Here is a 17,506-nt window from a genome sequence, read left to right on the forward strand (position 1 = left end):
TGACCGTGAACTCCTGGTCAAGGTGTTCCAGACTTGATCTTTGAGCTATCGATTTAGTAGATAAACCCCGAGACTTATTCCTTAAGTGTACAAGGCTTAGAACGCCCAAATAAACTCCTAATTGTGCTAAAAGATAATAGCACTGAGTTTGACTTTTATTGAAGTGTTTGACTTAACTGGATGGAAAATTGCGGGTTGTCACATCATCCCCCCTTAGATAGAAGTTCGTCCCGAAATTAGAATTTAGGTAAAGGAGTAGGCATGAATAATCGAGCAAGGAGGTGAGGAAACTTCCTAATCGATTGGTTCCCACGCTCATAAGTGAGTTCGGGTCCTCGGTTGGTATCCCTACGAACATTCACTAATGGGAGGCGGCGTTGCTTCGTCCGCTTGACCGCTCGGTCGATGGTCACTACAGTTCTTCCAGGAATGCGAGGCTCTCGTTGATCTCGATCTCGTCGAGTGGGATTACGAGAGTCCAGACGGAAAGGTACGTTTTCAAGTTTGAGACGTGAAGGGAGAAATGTATGTTACTAAGTTCGCGGGGTGGGTTAAGTGGCGGATGTTTCCTTGCCTTTTCTTACTACTAGAGTAGATAAATAAGTCATTTATAATGACAATAACGAACTGATCCAAGCAAGAATGGCGTACCCTATTCATTACGTTCATGAATACTATGGGCGTATTCGTCGTATCCGAGGGGTATTACTACAAACTCACAGTATCCGCCTTGAGTTTGGAAGATTCTCCTCGGGACACCCTTCACTAACACTCATAACTGGTGATATTCGGATCTTAGGTTCATTTCTGAAAGGTACATCGTTCCTTGCGGTTGGTCAACTGATTCATCTATGTGAGGCAGAGAGTGATGATTTCTAATGGAAGTCCTGTTGAGCTATGCACCACGAGGACTTCCCAAATGTCACCCATACTAGTACTACTCTCGCCTATGCACGCTTAACTGCGGATTTCTGATGGGATCTGGTGCATTAGTGCTGGAATGATCGCACCCTTTGAATTCTGTCTTCTTGAAGAATAAGACCAGAGCTCCCAAAGGTGAGAAGCTTGGTCTTTTCATTTTGTTGCTGAGTAGTCGTTAAACTGTCTAGACGGTTCTTGTATCATTTTGATTCAGGCCAAGAGAGGAGTTATTATACATGAAAACTTAGCTTATACACGTTATGATATAACCAAGACGGGGTGGATAATAAAATGTGTGATTCTACTCTAGTCCCACATCCCAACGAGGAAAAGAAACTAAGTTAGAAATCTCACAATCTATTGTCTACCAGGTCTTCGTTATATATAACTCGGGAACGTATAAGCGAGGAAAGTCATAATAATAATCTTCTTACGAATCTTTTTCGATGAACTAAGATTTCCAATTAAAGGCTAGTATTGACCCTAGATGTACGTCGATCGTTCAGTGAAAAAGTAAGAGTATGATCTCGAAGGATTGACCTACATCCCTATGATGCAGTCCTAGTACATAATGGAAGTATCTTTACGAAGGTTTGACCTACATCCCTATGATGCAGTCCTTAGTAAGGATTAGAAGTAAGTTCGTAGAATGGTCTCAAGACGTTTGTCGTTCGAGCCGAGGTATCGTTGGTTGGTAAATAACATGATCAAACCACTGAAAGAGACTTGGAAATGTCTCTGGAGTTAAATTACTATAGTCCAATGACTTGACTAAAGCATGTTTCAGATAGACTCCAATGAAGGTATGATGAAAGCATTTGAACAAAAGAGTGACATATAAGTTAGCCGACTGCCAATATCATCGATGTTTAAGATGTAATAAGTTCGGGAAAATTGACCCTGCAATGGGTCTTACATCACATCTGGAGTAGAAAAAGTCCTTGACAGCATAAAGGTATAACTCAAAGTACTTACAGTACAAGGTAGTCACATAGGAAAGTGCTACACAGAACATAGGCAGGAACACGGTTCTTTAAAACCAAGAAGGAAAGTAAATATCTCTTAATGGTGACGGTCACCCCTATGGTGAACCCTTAGTTCAGCTAGTTGACGTTCCATATCAAGTAGGTGTCTTTCATACACCCTCTGGCGTACTCGGAGCTCTATGATTTCGGCTCAAGTTTCAGCTAGGGCTTGCAGTAGGGTTTCATGGTTTCTCTCAGATCTCTCGTAAGTGTGTTCAAAGCGATTGGTGCGAATGGTACGCATCCCTGCGTTGGCATCAACCTCTGTGATACGTTGGAGAGCCGTCATGCCTTGAATTTCGTTTCGGACAAATCTACGGATCATGATTGATAGAACTCTGTCTGCTGAGTTCCCTTTGTTTACGTTGTAGAAGCTTCGGTCTCCATTAAACGGAATTGGCGGATCTTGATCTTCGCTCCATGTTTCCAAGCATTCTACCCAAGGAGGCGTCGGACCATGAAAAGTCGGACGAGGGTTAGGATTTGGAATAGGAGCTATTTGGGGAAAGTACTCAACTTTGGGTTTAGAGTTAGCACCATCCAAAAGGTCTTCATCATGGTGATCATTCAAAGGGATCGGATGATCATTCTATGGTTATTCTCCAAACCATCCAGCAATGACTTCGTTCGGCAGATACGGGTTGTCGTGGGGATGGAGTCTAGCCATGTTATCTTCGCGAGAATTGGGGCCAAGAAGTAGTTATTAGATGAATTAACTAGATAATTATAAGAAAATCTTTATTAGTTACATCGCTATTTGTGAAGTGCATACCAGTTATATGTAATCAACACATGATATGCCTTCGAATAAGTGACCTTCTCTCCAAGTTGACAAGGAATAGGGGTAAAGCAAAATTTCACTGATTCTAAGTCTATAACATCCTAGTTACATATAGCCTTAGTGTATCCACTTAGCAACTATCAACCTAGTAATGAAGATCCTTTTAAGTTCTCAAGTATAAAGTACTTATAGTAACACCAAATACCCTTATGGTATTTCATTGTGGTAGTGTTGGTAAGATTTTAGACTTGTTGCCATATCACAACCATTCTTGGGCATATGCTAATCACTCCTCAGACCAGCATAGTTGATCAGGCTATGCCACTCCCAAGACTGACCATATATCCCCAGGCTTACTTGTGATATTCAACAATCGTAATACTTTTGTTCTTATCGTTGTGACACGGATTTTAGTATGAATGCAGGCACGTATACTTTGTTAAATATTTTATTATTTAAAAGTATAAACTCTTAGACAGAGTGTTTTAATCCCAATGTATTTATAGTTAGTATATATTTTATGGGTTGATATGTGACAACCCGAAATTTCCATTTTGTACGAAAAATATCTATTCAATAGAAGCCAGTCCAGTTTCAGTGATTCCAGACTTTTCCGAACAAGTTTGGGTACATTAGGGTCTACGTTTAAGGAGATATCAGGAGAGTGGATGCTCCTAGGTTTGTGAAATTTGAACATTCCAAGTTTCATAATGTCATAGTCCAATTTCCGGAATAAAAATATTTTCTGCCAAAATATTTCAGGACTATAAATAGATTTCTGAATTAAATTAATTCATTATTCACAATTCCAACTAGAGAAAAGCCATTTTCTCTCTGACGGATCTTCGGGTTTTCATCCCAGATTGTGAGTCTACTTTCCTAGATGTGTTTTAATACTTGTTATATGCTTTATAACATTGTTTACATGCCTAAAATGCAAGATCCGGGAGCTTACGGCCCAAGAACGTTCTTGGGGTGTAAACTCCAAAACAAGGCCTAAAAGCTACCTAGTCCCAATTCCTTGTTAGACAACTAGTTAAGGACTTATTGTAGGATCTTTTGAGGCTAGAAATCATCCAAGAACATAAAGCTTTTGGAGTTTACGGCCCAAGAGTTTCTTGGACCGTAAACACCATTTCCAAGGGCCAAAGTGAGCCCTAAATCACACCTAAGGCTTAAGACATTTACCCTCTAATGCTTGTAGCTAATTTGGACACCAAAACACTTCAAAATCATATAGTTTTAGGAGTTTACGGCCAAGGATATGCTCTTAGGCCGTAAACCCCTTTTTCAAGGGCTAAGAGTGCCCTAAACACCCCTAAGGCTTTAAGACAATTACCCTTTAATACTTAGGACTTGAATGGGGAGTATATTACATCAAAATCATCCCTTAAAGGGAGTTTACGGCCAAGGATCATCACTTGGGCCGTAAAATCCAAGTAAAGGCACAAATGTGTGCCTAATGTCCCCTTTAGCCTTAGACAAAAACCTAGAAGCTATCCTTTATGTGCAAGGGACTTAAAAGAATTAAAACCAACACCCCATAGGAGTTGACGGCCGTAAACTCTAGGGGATATGGTCTTTAGGCCGTAAACTCCTCTATGGAGCATTCTAGGGCCTTAAACTACTTCAAGGATTATTCCACAAGTGCTAGGCTTATTCTAGGATTAGTATAGCACTTCAAAACACCCAAAACCACCAAGTGAGGAGTTCACGGCCGTAAACTCCAAAGGTGGGGTTTGTTGGGTGGTAAGCTCATATACAATGTTATTTGGTGTATTAAACCCCTTTTGCCTTGTCCCGTATCGACTTAGATGCAACCCTTAGGACCTATAACATTTATACAAAGTGTTTTCATGTTCCTGAGTGTCCCAACTTATTTTATTAAGTTATTATTTGGCTAATTAGTTATATATATGCTTATTATATGATAACTAGGCTCGTGCGTGTAAACAAGTCTCCGTTTGCCACCTTGCACGGTATCCGACACTACAATTCAAACAGCTCACCACAAGTGAGTTCATACCCCTTTAATCAACATTTGAAATGATTTTAAATGTTTTAAATACTTTATGGGGGGGGGGGGGGAATACAAGTTAAATACTTATAGTTATTGCTTCAATCACATGTGATTGCATTAATCACATGTGATTAATAACTAGGAAACCAATGATTTTACAACTGTGATTCAAACAAATGTTCCTTATACTTAAACTGTTTTATCAAACTTATGCCTTCAAATTGTTTTATAGATTGACATCAAGTTGATCTTTTCTTGAAATAATATTTATGTTTCAAATGTCTTATAAAAACTTATTTATGCTTTTATATTATAAATTGCATGCCCATATATGTATAGATATATAAATAATGTTTAAAGGGCTTAGGAAGGCCATCCGCCCTATTTCCTTTTTCTCGATTTGGATGTGGTCTGGTGGGATTTCGGGTGACCATCCAAAGGTCGTTTCAATATTAATTATATATCAAATATACATCTATAGACATAAAAGTACTTCCATATTCATACGTACTAGACACATCATTAGTAAGTTACCATCGGGGTAACACATGATCATACTATTACAACTGCTAGATCAATGAGTCAGTTCATTCATGAGTCCATATACAACTATACTATGAGAACATATACAACTATACTATGAGAACATATACAACTATACTAGGAGGAGAACATATACAACTATACTAGAACTAGAAACATTACATTCCATATACGAGAATACGTTAACAATTGTGATCCACTGTATCGGAGCATGCCTTAAATGTCATGTCCCGAGTTGTAGCCAGAATTCTCTTGGAGGGAGAGCGTGAGTTTGCGTATAGATCTATGGTGGATTGACAATCCTACACCTTGCTGCTAGCTACAGCCGGACCTGCAGGTCTGCGGGTGCCAAACGTCATTCCGTTATTACGACCATTCATTATGTCGTTGTTATCAGTCGATAGTATGGTGCAATTTATCACATTATACCTTAATATAAATTCGGTTTAAGGTAGTTAGTACAACAGTAGTTCCTATAAAACAAAACTACAGTACTACAATGATTTACCCATTACATATTTTTAGTGATAACCTCACTTAAACATTAATGTACAAACTATATTTTGTTAAATGATAATTACACTTGGGAAATTACACACTTTTACAACAAACGAGCATGCAAAACAGTTAAGCCTTGGTAGAAGGCTACTTTAATAGAAAATATAGGTTTCTCTGAGAGATTCAAACTTTTACAAACACTTACATACATTTTACAACTTATACTTGAGACACGTTCAAACGTTTTTGATAACAAACACCGACACTAAAATACTTATGAACTCACCAACTTAAATGCTGATAAACTTTTTCAAAATAACTTGTATTCTCAGGTCATCAGTAGACAGGTACCGAGGCCAACTTTTGAGAAGATGGAGCGCATCCAAGACTCATCTCATATTATTTTGTTTTACATTACTTTGGTGTCTATAACTGTACAGAACATGCTTGTATTAAAATTATATATATAATGCAATGGATGATGTTATTTGCTTATTTACATTTACTGTGTTGTGATACTTTACATGACGTCCTCCGCCCCAGAACGTTTCCGCCGTTCTTGGTTTTGGGGTGTGAAAGATTGGTATCAGAGCATTGTTTATAGTGAATCAAGTATATCAACCCATAAAAGATATACTAAACTATAAACCCAAAAGGGATTAAAGCACTCTGACCCAGAGTCTATACTTTAAATATTAAAATATTTGATTAAGTATAGTAGTCTGCATTCATGCTAAAATCAATGTCACAATGACAAGAACAAAAGTATTACAATTGTTAAATATCACAAGTGAGCTCGGGGATGTATGGTCAGTCCTGGGAATGGCATAGCCTGATCAACTATGCTGGTCCTAGGAGTGATTAGCATATGCCCTAGAATGGTTGTGATATGTTAACAAGTCTAAAAAATTACCAACAATACCACAAGAAGATCAATAGAACTTAAACTTAAAATACTATAGGTGTATTTTGTACTACAAGTTACATATATACTATATTCTTATACCTCTCTTCTTGCGTAGATTTAAATGGCTGGATTCCATCACGGTGACCCGTACTTTCCAAATGAAGGCAATCTCGGGTGGATCGATGAAGAGCCCGAAGATGAGCATCCAATCCCTTTGGATGATCACCTCGCAGAAGGCTTTTCTGATGGATCCGACTCCAAGCCTGAAGTCAACAACCTACCGCTTGTAGGTCAAGCCCCGAACAACAATCCTCAACCAGCTTTTCCAGGTCCTACTCCCTTGTGGGCAAACAACTTGAATCACTGGAGTGATGAACATGGTCAGCCCTTACCATACTTTGGGGACCGAAGCTTTTACAACGTCAGCGATGGTGGCTCTGCTGACCGAGCTCTGCCTGTCATTATCCGCAGAATAGCTCGTAATGTCGAGCAAGGTCAAGCAGCCATCGACCGGGTCATGGAGATTGATGCCAACTCAGGTGTCAACACAGTCCGCATCCGCCGTCTTGAAGAAGACATGGAACGGACCCGGAGAACAAATGAAACCCTACAGCAGCAGCTGGCTGCCTCACGAGCTAAAATCTTGGAACTTCGAGCTCGACAGAGGGCTCAGGATCGACACCTTCAAGAGGTGTTTCGTCAAGTGTCCGACCTCAGGGCTCGCCCGAGGAATTCCCATCGCCGTTAGATGATGTCTAGTACATCTCTGTCTTTTTGTTAAGGAATAGCCTTTAACATCTGTGCTCTAAGTAGCACTTGTCTGTAAAATATTCCTAACTTTCAGTACTCTAAGTTGGAATCTTAGAACCGTAAATTTTATCTGTTTGGTATGATGTAAGACCTACTGTTAGGTCGATTTTCCCTGAACTTATTACATCAGTAATACCAGTATTATTGAAATCTATCTAATATGTGGGAAAAATCTATACACTTGTGCTTTCCTACTAATATTTATTTGTTATGATTTCAAACACTCATTCAACTGTTGGGCTATGGTTAGTTAGTCCATGTGTCACTCTCACGTTGCTTACAAATTGATTCTTACCATCTTTCTTATCTTTATAAACTTATAGCTGAAAGATGCCTCCTCGCAAATCTCCCAGGAATAACCCTGCACCTCCACCACCTCCTCCGCCTCCGGTCATCGATACTGCAGCCCTGAATGCTGTCGTAGCCGCAGCAGTGGTGACTGCCATGGCTCAGTATCATTCAACTGATGCCAGCAGAGGTGGAACCCCTGTGGAATCAACCCCAGTTGAAACCCCTGTGCGCTCGAGAGAGTGCTCATACAAGGATTTCACAAATTGCAAACCGAAGCCTTTTTACGGCACCGGTGGAGTCATTGCCCTCTCGCAATGGCTCGAGAAGACTGAATCAGTCTTCGAAATCTGTTCATGCCCTGCGGCGAGTAAAGTCAAGTACGCTGCATGCACCTTTGAAGGAAAGGCCCTGACATGGTGGAACGGCCATGTTAAGGCACTAACTCTCGTCGTAGCCAACGACATAGGCTGGGAAACGATGAAAGACCTCATGATGGAGGAATACTACCCGAGAGGTGAAGTCCAGAAACTGGAACAGGAACTTTGGAACCTGACCATGAAGGGCACCAATGTGATCGCTTACACTGCCCGATTTAGCGAACTGGTGGCCCTCTACCCCAATATGGTTCCCACTGAGGGGAAAAAGATCGAACGGTACATATGGGGGCTAGTGCCTCTGTATCAGGGGAATGTCTTAGCATCAAACCCCGCTACCTTCTACAGTGCCAAGCGATTGGCACAAAGACTCATTGACCATGGAGTCAAAACCCTTGCAACAACAACAACCCTAGCCATCCCAGAACCCTCCAAACCCGCTGACACTAAGCGGAAATTCTGGGATGAAAAGAAGAAGCAGCGAGCTGCCAAAAGGCAGCAAATCGTGGCAGTACATGCCGCGGTAACCCCTACTGCTGCTACTGCTCCGGGGAAGCAGTATGTTGGGAGTTTGCCGAAGTGCAATAAATGCAACTACCACCACAACGGCCCCTGCCGTGAAATGCAGTGCTCAAACTGCAACAGAAAAGGACACACCGTCCGTTTCTGTAAGTTCCCGGCACAACCTATCAACCAAGTCCCTGGCTCTGGCGCGAGCCCAACTTGCTATGGATGTGGCGAAGCAGGCCACTTTAAGAGGGACTGCCCCAAAGCGAGGAATGCTGGAGGAGCAGGGAGGGTACTAGCTATAGGCCATGGGGAAGCAGTTGCTGACCCGACCGCGGTGACTGGTACGTTCCTCCTCGATAACTCCTATGCATGCATTCTGTTCGATAGTGGAGCGGAGCGAAGCTTCGTAAACCATAAATTTGCTCGCATGCTTAATCAACCACCGCACGCACTCAAAGAACTATTCACAGTAGAAATGGCTAATGGAAAAACTGAAAGTACGAGTAGCATATACTTAGGTTGTACCCTAACTCTAGATAACCATTCATTCCCAATCAACCTCATGCCAGTCTCAATAAAACGTTTCGACGTTATCATTGGCATGGATTGGTTAAGCCTTCATCGCGCCGACATCATGTGCTACGAGAAAGCAGTCCGTCTAAACCTTCCGTCTAACGAAACTCTTATAGTCTACGGCGACAAACCCGGCGCAAGTCTTCGTATTATATCAAGTATTCAAGCATAGAAGTATCTGCGTAAGGAATACCATGCATTCCTTGCTCACGTCGTCAACACGAGCCTCGAAACGAAAGAACTAAAGAACATCCCAGTAGTGAGCGACTTCCCCGACATTTTCCCAGAAGAACTACCCGGGTTACCTCCGCAACGACAGGTCGAGTTCAGAATCGACTTAGTCCCAGGAGCTACCCCAGTAGCCAAGTCGCCCTACCGTTTAGCACCAACTGAGATGCAGGAACTCTCTGGTCAACTTAACGAACTGCTCAGCAAGGGCTTTATAAGACCGAGTTTCTCACCTTGGGGAGCATCGTTCTTGTTCGTTAAGAAGAAAGACGGATCATTCCGTATGTGTATTGACTACAGAGAACTCAACAAACTGACGGTCAAGAATCGTTACCCTCTGCCTCGCATAGATGATCTATTCGACCAACTGCAAGGGGCGAACTATTTCTCTAAGATTGATCTGAGATCCGGATATCACCAGTTATGAGTGCTAGAGGAGGATGTGCTGAAGGCAGCCTTCCGAACTCGTTACAGACATTACGAGTTTGTGGTGATGCCATTCGGATTGACCAATGCGCCTGCAGTCTTCATGGATCTGATGAATAGAGTATGCCGGCCTTACTTGGATCAGTTTGTCATCGTTTTCATTGACGACATCCTGATCTACTCCCGAAGTAAGAAAGAGCACGGCGATCACCTGCGACAAGTTCTAGAGACATTACGAAAGGAGAAACGTTATGCGAAGTTCTCGAAATGTGAATTTTGGATCCGAAGAGTCGAATTCTTAGGACACGTGGTAAGCGAAGAGGGAATCCACGTGGACCCATCCAAAATTAAAGCCATTGAGAACTGGTCAGCGCCAAAGACGCCTACTGAAATTCGCCAATTTCTAGGTCTCGCAGGCTACTACCGCAGATTTATACAGAACTTCTCCCGAATAGCGAAACCTCTTACAACCCTGACCCAGAAAGGCGTGGCCTTTGACTGGGAAGAGAAACAAGAGAGAGCGTTCCAAACGCTCAAGAGAGCCGTGTGCACCGCACCAATACTATCCCTTCCCGAAGGAATAGAAGACTTCGTAGTCTATTGCGATGCATCAAATCAAGGGCTCGGATGTGTTCTGATGCATCGAGGTAAGGTCATCGCCTAAGCCTCGAGACAGTTGAAGACACACGAGGTTAACTACACGACCCACAATCTTGAACTAGGAGCAGTAGTGTTTGCTCTGAAGATCTGGAGACATTACTTGTACGGGACGAAAAGCACTATCTTTACCGACCACAAGATTTTACAACACATCTTCGATCAGAAGGAGCTCAACATGAGACAACGACGGTGGGTCGAGCTACTCAGTGACTACGAATGCGATATTCGTTATCATCCGAGTAAAGCCAACGTAGTAGCAGAAGCCCTAAGTCGGAAGGAATATTATGGTCACAAAGTCAAGTCATTGTCAATAACCATCCATTCACACTTGTCTATGCAAATTCAGGCGGCTCAACTTGAAGCCATGAAACCTGAAAATGTGACGAGTGAATCCCTTAGAGGAATGGACAAGAATTTAGAAGCCAAGGGTGACGGAGCCTTATATTTCATGAACCGGATCTGGACACCGAAACACGGTGGTTTCTGAGACTTGATCATGACCGAGGCGCACACACTCGGTATTCCGTCCACCCAGGTTCAGATAAGATGTATCTGGATCTTAAAAAGCTATACTGGTGGCCTAACATGAAAGCAGAGATTGCTACCTTCGTAAGTAAATGCCTTACTTGCGCAAAGGTTAAGGTCGAGTACCAGAATTCCTTTGGTTTATTGCAACAACCAGAGATCCCGGAATGGAAGTGGGAGCGGATCACAATGGATTTCATAACCAAGTTGCCCAAGACAACGGGTGGACTTGACACCATATGGGTCATCGTTGATAGATTGACCAAGGCTGCACACTTCCTGCCTATCAAAGAAACCGACAAGATGGAAAAACTTACGAGAACATACATTAGGGAAATCGTACGGCTACATGGTGTACCTATGTCCATTATCACCGATAGAGATAGTAGGTTCACCTCAAGATTTTGGCAATCACTACAACATTCCCTAGGAACAAGGCTGGACATGAGCACAACCTACCATCCTCAGACCGACGGACAGAGTGAGAGGACCATCCAAACACTGGAAGATATGTTGCGAGCCTGCGTGATTGACTTTGGGAAGGCATGGGATACTCATTTACCCCTTGCCGAGTTTTCCTATAATAACAGTTATCACACGAGCATCAAGGCTGCTCCATTTGAAGCTCTCTACAGCCGAAAGTGCAGATCCCCTCTGTGCTGGGCTGAGGTCGGTGATACCCAATTAGCCAGGGGGCAAGCTTCCGACAGTACTCTCACCGGTCCGGAGATCATTCGGGAAACGACAGAGAAAATCGTTCAGATCCGTGAACGATTGAAAGCCTATAGAGACCGACAGAAGAGCTACGCTGATAAACGAAGAAAACCTTTGGAATTTCAGGTGAGAGACCGAGTCCTTCTCAAAGTCTCACCCTGGAAGGGCTTGATACGCTTCGGCAAGCGTGGGAAGCTTAATCCGAGGTACATAGGGCCTTTCGAGATTCTTGCAAGAGTCGGCCCCGTAGCTTACAAACTCGACCTACCCGACACACTTTGTGACGTACATTCTACATTCCACGTATCTAACTTGAAAAAGTGTCTGTCCGACGAGACTCTTGTAATCCCACTCGACGAGATCGAGATCAACGAGAGCCTCAACTTCGTGGAAGAACCTGTAGAGATCATGGACCGTGAGGTCAAGCAGACGAAGCAAAGCCGTATCCCTATCGTGAAGGTTCGCTGGAACGCCAAGCGAGGACCGGAATTCACTTGGGAACGCGAGGATCAGATGAAACTGAAATACCCTCATCTTTTCGCTTAATTATTTGTAACTCCTTATTTGCTTAAATTCTAATTTCGGGACGAAATTCCTTCTAACGGGGGGATGATGTGACAACCCGAAATTTCCATTTTGTACGAACAATATCTATTCAATAGAAGCCAGTCCAGTTTCAGTGATTTCAGACTTTTCCGAACAAGTTTGGGTACATTAGGGTCTACGTTTAAGGAGATATCAGGAGAGTGGATGCTCATGGGTTCGTGAAATTTGAACATTCCAAGTTTCATAATGTCATAGTCCAATTTCCGGAATAAAAATATTTTCTGCCAAAATATTTCAGGACTATAAATAGATTTCTGAATTAAATTAATTCATTATTCACAATTCCAACTAGAGAAAAGCCATTTTCTCTCTGATGGATCTTCGGGTTTTCATCCCAGATTGTGAGTCTACTTTCCTAGATGTGTTTTAATACTTGTTATATGCTTTATAACATTGTTTACATGCCTAAAATGCAAGATCCGGGAGCTTACGGCCCAAGAACGTTCTTGGGGTGTAAACTCCAAAACAAGGCCTAAAAGCTACCTAGTCCCAATTCCTTGTTAGAGAACTAGTTAAGGACTTATAGTAGGATCTTTTGAGGCTAGAAATCATCCAAGAACATAAAGCTTTTGGAGTTTACGGCCCAAGAGTTTCTTGGACCGTAAACACCATTTCCAAGGGCCAAAGTGAGCCCTAAATCACCCCTAAGGCTTAAGACATTTACCCTCTAATGCTTGTAGCTAATCTGGACACCAAAACACTTCAAAATCATATAGTTTTAGGAGTTTACGGCCAAGGATATGCTCTTGGGCCGTAAACCCCTTTTTCAAGGGCTAAGAGTGCCCTAAACACCCCAAAGGCTTTAAGACAATTACCCTTTAATACTTAGGACTTGAATGGGGAGTATATTACATCAAAATCATCCCTTAAAGGGAGTTTACAGCCAAGGAACATCACTTGGGCCGTAAACTCCAAGTAAAGGCACAAATGTGTGCCTAATGTCCCCTTTAGCCTTAGACAAAAACCTAGAAGCTATCCTTTATGTGCAAGGGACTTAAAAGAATTAAAACCAACACCCCATAGGAGTTTACGGCCGTAAACTCTAGGGGATATGGTCTTTAGGCCGTAAACTCCTCTATGGAGCATTCTAGGGCCTTAAACTACTTCAAGGATTATTCCACAAGTGCTAGGCTTATTCTAGGATTAGTATAGCACTTCAAAACACCCAAAACCACCAAGTGAGGAGTTCACGGCCGTAAACTCATGGTTTTACGGCCGTAAACTCCAAAGGTGGGGTTTTTTGGGTGGTAAGCTCATATACAAGGTTATTTGGTGTATTAAACCCCTTTTGCCTTGTCCCGTATCGACTTAGATGCAACCCTTAGGACCTATAACATTTATACAAAGTGTTTTCATGTTCCTGAGTGTCCCAACTTATTTTATTAAGTTATTATTTGGCTAATTAGTTATATATATGATTATTATATGATAACTACGCTCGTGCGTGTAAACAAGTCTCCGTTTGCCACCTAGCACGGTATCCGACACTGCAATTCAAACAGCTCACCACAAGTGAGTTCATACCCCTTTAATCAACCTTTGAAATGATTTTAAATGTTTTAAATACTTTATGGGGGGGAATACAAATTAAATACTTATAGTTATTGCTTCAATCACATGTGATTGCATTAATCACATGTGATTAATAACTAGGAAACCAATGATTTTATCACTGTTCAAACTGTTTATCAAACTGTTTAACTTCAAAATGTTTTACAAACTCTTTTTCTTTTCAAACTTATTTACAACTGTGATTCAAACAAATGTTCCTTATACTTAAACTGTTTTATCAAACTTATGCCTTCAAATTGTTTTATAGATTGACATCAAGTCGATCTTTTCTTGAAATAATATTTATGTTTCAAATGTCTTATAAAAACTTATTTATGATTTTATATTATAAATTGCATGCCCATATATGTATAGATATATAAATAATGTTTAAAGGGCTTAGGAAGGCCATCCACCCTATTTCCTTTTTCTCGATTTGGATGTGGTCTGGTGGGATTTCGGGTGACCATCCAAAGGTTGTTTCAATATTAATTATATATCAAATATACATCTATAGACATAAAAGTACTTCCATATTCATACGTACTAGACACATCATTAGTAAGTTACCATCGGGGTAACACATGATCATACTATTACAACTGCTAGATCAATGAGTCAGTTCATTCATGAGTCCATATACAACTATACTATGAGAACATATACAACTATACTATGAGAACATATACAACTATACTAGGAGGAGAACATATACAACTATACTAGAACTAGAAACATTACATTCCATATACGAGAATACGTTAACAATTGTGATCCACTGTATCGGAGCATGCCTTAAATGTCATGTCCCGAGTTGTAGCCAGAATTCTCTTGGAGGGAGAGCGTGAGTTTACGTATAGATCTATGTTGGATTGACAATCCTACACCTTGCTGCTAGCTACAGCCGGACCTGTAGGTCTGCGGGTGCCAAACGTCATTCCGTTTTTACGACCATTCATTATGTCGTTGTTATCAGTCGATAGTATGGTGCAATTTATCACATTATACCTTAATATAAATCCAGTTTAAGGTAGTTAGTACAGCAGTAGTTCCTATAAAACAAAACTACAGTACTACAATGATTTCCCCATTACATATTTTTAGTGATAACCTCACTTAAACATTAATGTACAAACTATATTTTGTTAAATGATAGTTACACTTGGGAAATTACACACTTTTACAACAAACGAGCATACAAAACAGTTAAGCCTTGGTAGAAGGCTACTTTAATAGAAAATATAGGTTTTTCTGAGAGATTCAAACTTTTACAAACACTTACATACATTTTACAACTTATACTTCAGACACGTTCAAACGTTTTTGATAACAAACACCTACACTAAAATACTTATGAACTCACCAGCTTAAATGTTGATAAACTCTTTCAAAATAACTTGTATTCTCAGGTCATCAGTAGACAGGTACCGAGGTCAGCTTTTGAGAAGATGGAGCGCATCCAAGACTCATCTCATATTATTTTGTTTTACATTACTTTGGTGTCTATAATTGTACAGAACACGCTTGTATTAAAATTATATATTTAATGCAATGGATGATGTTGTTTGCTTATTTACATTTACTATGCTGTGATACTTTACATGACGTCCTCCGCCCCAGAACGTTTCCGCCGTTCTTGGTTTTTGGGTGTGACATGATATACTATATTCACTATAAACAATGATCTGACACCAATCCGTCACACCCCAAAACCGGAACGGCAAAAACGTTCTGGGCCGGAGGACGTCATGTAATGTATCACAACAATGTAAAGTAGTAAACAAGCAACAACATCATCCATTGCATTAATAGTATAATTTTAATTACAAGTGTGTTCTTTCATAATATACAACAATAAAATGAATAATCTGAATATAAGACGATTCTGGACTGCTCCGTCTTCACAAAACCTGGTCGTCGTACCTGTCTATTAGTTACCTGAGAATACAAGTTATTTTGAAAGCGAGTATCAGCCAAAAAAGCTGGTGAATTCATAAGTATTAATGTGTCTTTGATTTGTAAAACTTGTAATGTAAGACTTTGCATTGTTTTGAAATAAAGTTCGTATAAGTGTGGAAATGTTTGTAAGTAATTGAAAGCATTTGAAAAACCCTAGAAATCCCTATGATTCCTATTAGTATAAATGAAATCTTCTACCAAGACCTAACTGTTTTGAAAGTAGTCTTCTACCAAGACTGAATTATTTTGAAAGTAGTCTTCTACCAAGACTGAATTATTTTGAAAGTAGTCTTCTACCAAGACTGGATTGTTTTGAAAGTAGTCTTCTACAAAGACTTGATTGTTTTGAAAGTAGCCTTCTACCAAGACCCGACTGTACTACTATTATTATAAATATAAGAGATTATATCCTTTGGTACTAGGATACTCAAATATAATTCACCTCACACGTTATGTGAATGACTCATAAGATAAAGGTAATAATAATATAAATAACTCAAGTATTATCCTTTTGTACTAGGATAACTAACAGTGTTAACTGAAGACATCCGTATATGTACATTTACCTCTGTTGCTAACAGCTGGGCGTAGGAATAGTTAGTCCCGTCTAGTAATTAAGTAGTCTTCTCACGAGACACGCTGTAAGTAGGTAATTATATGATTGGTAGTCCCTATTCTACGTTTGGAACTAAAGGTGACTTCCGCAACGAATCGCTAGGTCGAAATCCATTTTATTACCAAATCATATATAAGCCGAAACTATACCTACAATAGCATACTAAGGATATATGAACGTATACCTTTGCTACCCAAAGGAACTAAACTGACTGGCTAGAACTATTATGTCTGTATATGTACACATGATATGCAACTAATATTTAGACGACCTTCTGACGGATACCTGATACCCTACCAGACCACATCCCAATGAGGAAAATGAAATAAAGCGGGTTAGCCTTCCTAACTCCTTTAAACATTACTTATATAACTATACATATACAGGCATGCTTTTAACAAAGTATCTATGTAAAGGTATCCAAGTAAGTGTATCCATGTAAGTGTATTCATGTAAACGTACTCATGTAAGTGTATCTATGTAAATGTACTCATGTAAGCGAATCTAGGTAAACATAGTCATGTAACATGTAATATATTAGTATAAACTCATGAATGAACTGACTCTTGTGATGATTCCTTGTACTTGGAATGGTAAGTAGTATCTCTTAACTATGCATATAATAGTTACTAGTAAGGTACAAGTATAACGAAGGTATACCTTTGCTACCCAAAGTTACTGAACTGACTGAAGGTACTTTTATGTCTATATATGTATACATGATATATAACTAATAGTTGAACGACCTTCGGACGGATAACTGATACCCTAAAGCCACATCCCAACAAGGAAAAGGAAATAAGGCGAGCTAGCCTTCCTAAGTCCTTCAAGCATTACTTATATAACTATACATATATGGGCATGCATTTGATAATATAAAAGAATAAAAGAAGTTTTGTAAAACCTTTGAAAAATATTTATATCTAAGAAAAGATCGACTTGATGTCAGTTATAAAACGGTTTGAAAG

At 40.3% G+C, this 17,506-nt stretch overlaps 1 pseudogene; it reads right to left on the reverse strand.

The window, feature by feature from the left end:
• Positions 1-894: 894 nt before the first annotated feature.
• On the reverse strand, positions 895-1,012 carry LOC145091010 (5S ribosomal RNA; annotated as a pseudogene).
• Between the last annotated feature and the right edge of the window lie 16,494 nt (positions 1,013-17,506).

This window comes from Lactuca serriola, chromosome 2, assembly GCF_051521515.1.
Source record: "Lactuca serriola cultivar US96UC23 chromosome 2, Lser_US96UC23_V15, whole genome shotgun sequence".
Taxonomy (NCBI): Eukaryota; Viridiplantae; Streptophyta; class Magnoliopsida; order Asterales; family Asteraceae; genus Lactuca; species Lactuca serriola.